We start from the raw sequence: 8,371 nt of genomic DNA on the forward strand, positions 1-8,371 counted from the left end.
GAGAGAGAGAGAGAGAGAGAGAGAGAGAGAGAGAGAGAGAGAGAGAAGCTTTCTAGTTTTCTGAGTTTGAGTGAAGAAAGAGACAAAAAGGTTGGTTTAAAATTGGGTGGAAGGAACCAGTTATGATGGGTGTGAGAAAAAGAAATGGTTTCCACGTCGGTTCAGAGAAGGTATAATGTTTTGTACTTCAAAAATTAGGATAGAGGCGGGAATAAATTAATGATATGGCAGTCAAGTAGTTTAAAGTATTAAAGAGACTACTAACCTAAGTTACAGGAACCAGGTTCGTTGATGGATTTTGAAAATTTGAGCAAAAACTTCTAGAAGTGGAATGCCACTCATACTTGTTTGGTCCTAAAACTGCCATATGTGTATACCTGTAATAATTTAGAATTAACTTAGATGCCTCCAAAAAATACCTTTTAGCATTATACCTTTCCTTCTTAACATAGTCAGTCATTACGGGAGCTTGTGGAAGAGCAACTAGTTGAGCTCGATCAAGTCCAACTCCAAACAATTTCTTTAAAAGTGTTCCTTACTCAGCGCTTTGGTGAAGATGCCTACTATCTGGTCCTCCGTCTTGCAAAACTTCTTACAAATGAGACTCTTTTCAACATTGTCCCTCAGGAATAGTGCCTCACATCAATGTGCTTTGTCCTTTTGTGTTCACTGGGTTCTTTGTCATGTTAAGAGCACTCGTATTGCTACACAATAAGGGCACACAATCAGTAAATACACTAAAATACTCAAGTTGTTTCTTGATCCATAACAATTGAGCACAACAAGAAGCAACTGCCATATACTCAACTTCAGCAGTAGAAAGAGCCACATAGTTTTATTTCTTTGTACCCCATGAGATCAAACATGACCCCAGAAAATGTGCCATTCTAGATGTGTTATTTCTATCCACTAGCTATCCAGCATAATTAGTATCAGCATATCCAACCAAGTCAAAATTATCTCCTGAAGGATAGAAAAAAACCAAGTCCTCCGTTCCCTTGAGATACCTCAAAATTCTTTTTGCAGGCCTTCAAGTGAGATTCCTATGGGCTTGATTGGAACCTAGCACATAACCCAACACTAAAAATAATATCGGGTCTGCTAGCGGTCATGTGCAGAAGAGATTCAATGATACCCCTATACATAGTGTCATTGACACGAGAGCCAGCTTCGTCCATGTCTAATTGAGTAGCAGTTAAGTGTATCAATGGTTTTATCATTCTCCATCTCAAATATTTTCAACAACTCCTTGATGTACTTCTGTTGACTGATCACTGTGCCTCTTGAGGTTTGTGTTACTTACAACCCAAGGAATACATTTAGCTCACCCATCATACTCGTCTCAAATTCACTTCTCACGAGCTTTGCAAACTCCTCACAAAGTGAATCATCAGTTGCACCAAAAATGATATCACTAACATAGACTTGCACAATCAACAAGGTTCTCCCTTTTTTCTTCATTAATAGAGTATTGTCAATTTTTTCTCTAGTAAATCCATTCTCAAGAAGAAATTTTGACAACCTCTTATACCATGCCCGAGGGCTTGCGTCAAACCATATATAGCCTTGTCAAGATTGAAAAGATGCTCATGACTTTCAGAGCCAGGGGTTGCTTGACAAATACTTCCTCTTTCAGATATAAATTTAAAAATGCACTTTTAACATCCATTTGGAACAATTTGAATTACATATGGGATGCAAAAGCAATAAGAATCCTGATTGCTTCCATTCGTGCAACAGGAGCAGCAAAAGTCTCATCATAGTCGATCCCTTCTTCTTGGTTGTATCCTTGAACCACCAGCCTTGCTTTGTTTCTTGTTGTGTTTCTAAATTCATCAAGATTGTTCCTGGACACCCACCTGGTTCTAATCACTGTTATGTCTGAAGGTCTAGGGACCAAGTTCCACATTTTTTTTCTCTCGAACTGATGTAGTTCTTCTTGCATAGCAGCTATCCAGTCAGCATCTTTCAATGCTTCCTTGATGGTTTTAGGCTCGATTTGAGACAGGAAGGCTGAGAAGGAAAACATACTCCTTGCTTTAGACCTACTTTGAATACCAGAGTCTAAGGGAGTGATTATATTTTGAAGGGGATGTGAGCTCTTGTGCTTCCGGCTGGATACTTGAACTTCAGGATTCGAGGGACCAAGTTCCTCCATATTTGAACCAGCATTCACATCAATAAAAAAGTGACTTCCACTCTTTTGTCCTACATTAGGAGTGCCTAATACAGTATCATCAACCCTGTGTTCAGCTTCAGTTGAGGTAATAAAGGGACCAGGTTCCTTTATGCCTTCTGAAGATTCTGCTGCATCTTCTTCCTCGCTCTGCTTGACTTGACTCATTAAATTATTCTTTCAATTTGCAATATCTATAGCTTCACCAGGAACTTTTGTAAATTCTCCATCTTTATCTTCTTTGTTATGTGATCTTTTGCTGCTTGATTTATGGGATTCATCAAAGATCATATGCACAGTTTCTTCTACACAATGGGTTCTTTTGTTGTAGACTTTGTATGCCTTGCTCTAAGAGGAGTAACCTAGAATGATTCCATCATCGCTTTTTGCATCAAATTTTCCCAAAGCCTCCTTACCATTGTTGAGAACGAAACATTAGCATCCAAAGTCTCTTAGGTAAGTCAGCTAGGGTTTTCTCCTATTGAGCAGTTCATACGGAGTCTTCTCACAAGGACCTGATCATGATCGTGCACCTGATTCCCTTTCATACAAGCATCATACACCTTGTGATCCTTGAACTTGGTCTTTGGCAGCCCACGAACCAGGTCCTTCATAACCAGCTTGTTCAGCAAAGAAAAGCTTACATGCCCAAGTCGTCTGTGCCATAGATTAGCATCATCATCAATGGCACTTAAGCTTGTTAAATCACCACTATTCAGTGAATCAAAGTATACAATGCAGATATTTATGAACCTTTTGGCTATCAACACCACTTTACTAGATTTGAGGTTGGTGACAGTGCAAGATTTGGATATAACTTCACTTTTTTTTCCTTGTCACAGATTTGAGACATACTCAATAGGCTATATTTCAAGCGATTCACTTAGTCCACATTCTCAATTGCATGGGAGAGTGTTTTGATAATTTTACCAACACAAAGAATATAGCCATTTTTGTCATTTTCAAAGAACACACTCCCACCTTGGAAGGCCTTAAGTGAGGAAATAATCTATTCTTCCAGTCATATGCTTCGAGCAACCACTATCCATGTACTATTTTTGACTGCCTCCTCTCACTCCAATATGCATGTATCCTTGTAATGGCAGTCTGACCACAATGAGTACACAACCAATTATCAGTCATAGTGACATACTTGCTATGGAGATTATAGGGAGTTTTGGCCTTTTGAAACCCGATTCCTTGCTTGCCTCTACCATTGCTCTTGTATATAGAAGCAATAACATCAGAAGAACGGGTCCAATGAAATGACTTATCAAGATCATTTTTAATCCTTTTTAAATCCTCTTGAAGCTGTCCATTCTTTTCCAGCTCAATAGCAAGACTCACTTTGATTTTCTTAAGCTCGTTTTCAAATTCAAGTTGAATCTCACTAGCTACTTCCTTTCCTTTAGGGGTGTCCATCCATTTTTTTATTTGGCTCTTTAACAAAGTATTTTCTCTAGTTACTTCATCCATTTTTTCCCTCAAATCTACAATGAAAACTACCATATCATCTCTCTCTTGTTCTACGTCACCAATTTCTTCAGTTAAAGCATTTTTCTCATTAATGAGGCTAAGATAGGCTGATATCAACACATTTTCTAATGACATTAATTTTTCTGACAGTAAGTTCTCAAGTTTCTTTAAACATCAAGAAACTTTACCTCATATTCCTCCTTGTCCTTATCATTATCAAATTTAGCCATGACTGCAAAGATTGACTCATATTCTGAAGATTCATTGTCAACTACCATCATAGATGTATCTCCTTGGTCATCTTCAGCTTTAGATTCACTGGAGGAATCTCCCCAGGTAGCCAAGGCTTGATTCTCCACGTTGTCAGTATGATCTCTTCTTTTGAACTTCTTGTTAGGGACCTGGTTCTTCTTAGCCGCCTTATTTGTTTTGGTTTTGTAATGATCCTGCTTATGAAGAGGATAATATTTAATAAAGTATCCAGGCTTTCCATACTTATGACAATAATTATTTCCTTTGAAATTCCTGCTGGAATTTCCTTTCTTTGGGATCCCTCCATTTCTGTGAACCATCTTTTGAATTCTTCGAGTGAGTTATGCCATATCAGATTCATCATTATTTGAGTCGTTGTGGGCATCTTTGAGAACCAGTTTCTTCTCCTTCTTGGGCTATTTTCTTTCAAGATCTTTCTTTCTCTTCTTCCCATAGGTTTTGAGATTTCTAATTAGCTCATCAATAGTCAGCTTCTGCAAGTCTTTGGCTTCAGTGATGGCATTGACCTTGCTTTCCCAGGAACCTAGTAAAATACTGAGAACCCTCTAGACCACCTTGTTGGTTGGAACAATTTCTCAAAGAGAATGAAGCTCATTGATTATGGAGGTGAAGTGTATATGCATCTCTTGAATGGACTCATCCTCCTTCATTTTGAATAGCTCATACTCAGTGGTAAGCATGTCTATTTTGGACTGCTTTACCCAAGTATTTCCCTCGTGAGCAGTTTGAAGAGCTTCCTATATTTCCTTGCAGATTCACACGCCGAGACACGATTATATTCGTCTGGTCCAACACCACAGACAAGAATCTTCTCACCTTGAAGTTCTTCTCAATAACTTTTCGGTCAGCATCATTGAATTCTTTTCTAGTTTTTGGAACAGTACTTGTTCCCTCTCCAACAACTTTCATAGGAACAAAAGGACCATAACAAATCACGTCCCACAACTTGGAATGCTCAGCCATAATGAAGTCATGCATTCTAGTTTTTCATTATCCATAATATTTTTCATTGAATCTTGGAGGTCTTGTGGTTGATTATCCTTTCTCGAGGTTTGGTGGAGCAGCCACGATGAAGATCTTTTCTAGGTATTAACCTTTTAGAAAAAAGTTGCTCTGATATCAATTGATAGAAACTAGAAGTCCACCAAACAGTATAAAGATCCAGTTTTTCTATCTGTTTCCACAGTAAATAAATAGAAAGTAAAAGACATACGATATTTACGTGAAAAACTCCTTGCTCAAGGGATTAAAAAGCACGACTTACCCGAGTAGGATTTCAACTCCACTAAACCAAATAACTTTATATTATAACCTATGTTAATCTAGGAATTGAACTCTTAATACCTCACCCCTATAATGACTCTATTATAAGTGCTACACAATAACTCTATTACAAATCAACAAATCTTGACTAACTCTAGTCAAGAAACCAAACCAAACAATGATTGAACTCTATCATACAAAGACACTTCTTGAAAGTAGTGTAGGGTTACAAGTGAAGAATAAAATGATAAAGACTCAACAAACCTAAGAACTTCAGATATCTTCAGTGTTGGGATATGGTCCTTGAGGTTGTAGCAGCTTTGTTCTTGAAAGAGTCTTGAAGGCAGTAGTGGATAGCACTTGAGAGAATATGATTTTTAGATTTGCAAGTGCTAGGTCAAACCTTGTAACATGTTGTTTATATATGAAAGATCGTGTGAGAAGAGATGGACATTTCATCTTTTAGTTTGGCCTCTAGCAAGCTGCAGTTGTGCTGCTGTATTGCTGCCAGATGGTACAATGTAATAGCTTTTACAACTATAGAGTTGACTGTACGACGACCAAGGAAACTTATCATATCTGGTCCCTATATAGTTCCTAAAGAACGTTTGACCAACATCAAAACGTGAAGTAACATATCTGTTGCAAGTCGATACAGTACAACATCGTTTACAAGTGTAGAGTTGAATGTACGACGGTCAAGGGAACTAATAACATCTAGTCCCTATCTAGTTCCTCGAGAATGTTTCACGAGCATCAAAATATGTAGTAACATATCATATCAAGGCCAAAGGAACTCATCACAACTGGTTCCTATCTAGTTACTCGAGACTGTTTGGCAAATCATCAAAATATAAAATAACATAACTTATCACGAGTCCGGAACCAAAATGTTGTTATTTTGGACTCAAAAGACACAAATAAGTGTAAAAAAAAGGTGAACATAATATATATAACGCCATAAAACCTGGCGCTATATAATAACGGTAACTGCACCGTTAATATATAGCGCCAGGTTTTCTGGCGGTATATACTGACACAGTGATATAGCGCCAGAAAACCTGGCGTTATACCCTTTTTTTCCTGACCCCGGCAATAATAGAAGAGTATAATAATTCAAAAGCGTATAGTGCCAACTTATTTGGCGCTATATATGTAAAAAAAATCTTCCCGGCTCTCCATTTTCTATATAAAGAGGTTAGAATCGCATAGAAATGCATTCAACAATTTTTTAACTCTTGTTGAAACGTCTGTTGTTGTTAAATTCTCCGGCATTTTTTTATTATGTCTGAAGAGCGTAGGATAAGTGTTTCATTATATTGGGGTGGTGAGGTTGTGATGGATAGTAACTCCGTGGGCTACAGTTTACCTGCTAAGTGTCATGTTAAATTGCCACTGACAATGGAGTACGATACATTGATATCGTTGTTATGCAAAAAAATGAGTGTGAGGAAACGTTCGGTGATACTTAAAGTAACCGGAAGAAATCCTTATTCCGTCACTCCGCAAGGGGTTGTTTTTTACTCGGAGTTTAATATCGACGATGATGAAACTTTGAGTGATTTTTTGAGGACTCCGGACGAATGTCGGGATTTTCTTGTAATCACAATGTTGGAGATGTACGTGAAGGTCGAAGACATTCCAAAAAATGAGGTTGTGCGTAGTAGAGATAACCCCCAGTCATCGGGTGGTTATTCTGGAACGCCGGACAAGTTCCGGATGAAAGAGTTATCTTTGATTTAAACTTATCACCGCCGGTGAATGAGCAGCGAGAAAATAATTTATACCCTGCTTTCCATAATTCACAAGACGAGTGGTAAATTTCAATTTTCATTTGTGTTAATTATGTATATTTTTGTTGTATTAAATTTGTATTAACGCTCACATATTTAATAGGGGGTACCGTCCGGATATGAATTTTACAAGTGGCCCATCCGGTAGTCATCACCTAATTGATAACGTCCATCATGGAATTTCATCACATTACGACTTGTAAGTGAAGTGATTTACGCAAAATATGGAAATCATTTATTAATTTAGTAGCTTATATTTTTGTTGGTTGTGCAGTGAAAACGAGCAAGTTGAACTCACTCAATTGCCCGAAAATGATGTATTACATCGGGACCTGGCAGATGCACAGAGTGAGGAACAGAACAGTGATTACGATAACAATGCGGATGAATCCGGGGATGAGACACCCTTTGCTCGTGAGGATGGTGATGCAGAGGATGAGGAGGAAGGACCTGATTTGAAGAGAGACCCCCCTAGACGAAGAGTGTATGAGTCCGAAGTGCCGTTTCATTCAAGAGAGATTCCTTACATTGATAACTTGCCAACCGTGCCGGATGTGGAAGCTCTCACAAGGGATTTTGATGAAATCCGGACAGCAATGTGGGATGAGTCTAGACCAACAGTGCTTGCAAAGGGGATGTTTTTTCCTGATAAAGCGCGCCTAAGCAGGGCTTGTAAAATGCACAACGTAAAAGAGTGTCATGAGATGCAGGTATGGGAGTCAAGTCCGACGGTATACAAGGTTGTTTACCGCAGGTGGTTTTGGCCATGTAATTGGATGTTGCGTGCGACCAAGAAGAAGACAAGTATGTGGAAAGTGGGTAAATACATTCCCACCCACACATGCGAAATGGACACATTCAACGGGAATCACTTCAACTTGGATATTGACTTGATTTCTCTTGTTCTTATTCCACACATCGAACAGTCCATAAGGTATAAAATCAAAGAGTGCATTACATCAGTCCAGCAGGAACATGGCCATACCATTACTAAAAGAAAGGCATTTCTCGGGCGCAAACGAGCATTTGAAATAGTGTATGGTAACTGGGATAAGTCATTTGCAGATCTGCCTAGGTACATGGCTGCACTACAACATTTTAACCCCGGGACGGTTGTTGAGTGGAAGCTTGAGCGAAGTGCAGGTAAACCAGAATATATATTCAATTACGTGTTCTGGGCGTTTAAACCAGCAATTGATGGTTTTTCGCATTGTTGCCCCGTAATATCCATAGACGACACTCATGTCTATGGAAAGTACGATATCAAGCTGTTAATAGCTGTGGCAGTAGATGCTAATGGACAGATATTTCCTCTAGCTTTTGCTATTTGTGCCAATGAAAGCCAAGAGACGTGGACGTTATTTTTGAACCATATGAAAGAGCACGTTGT

This window comes from Nicotiana attenuata, unplaced genomic scaffold (genome assembly GCF_001879085.1).
Source record: "Nicotiana attenuata strain UT unplaced genomic scaffold, NIATTr2, whole genome shotgun sequence".
Classification (NCBI taxonomy): Eukaryota; Viridiplantae; Streptophyta; class Magnoliopsida; order Solanales; family Solanaceae; genus Nicotiana; species Nicotiana attenuata.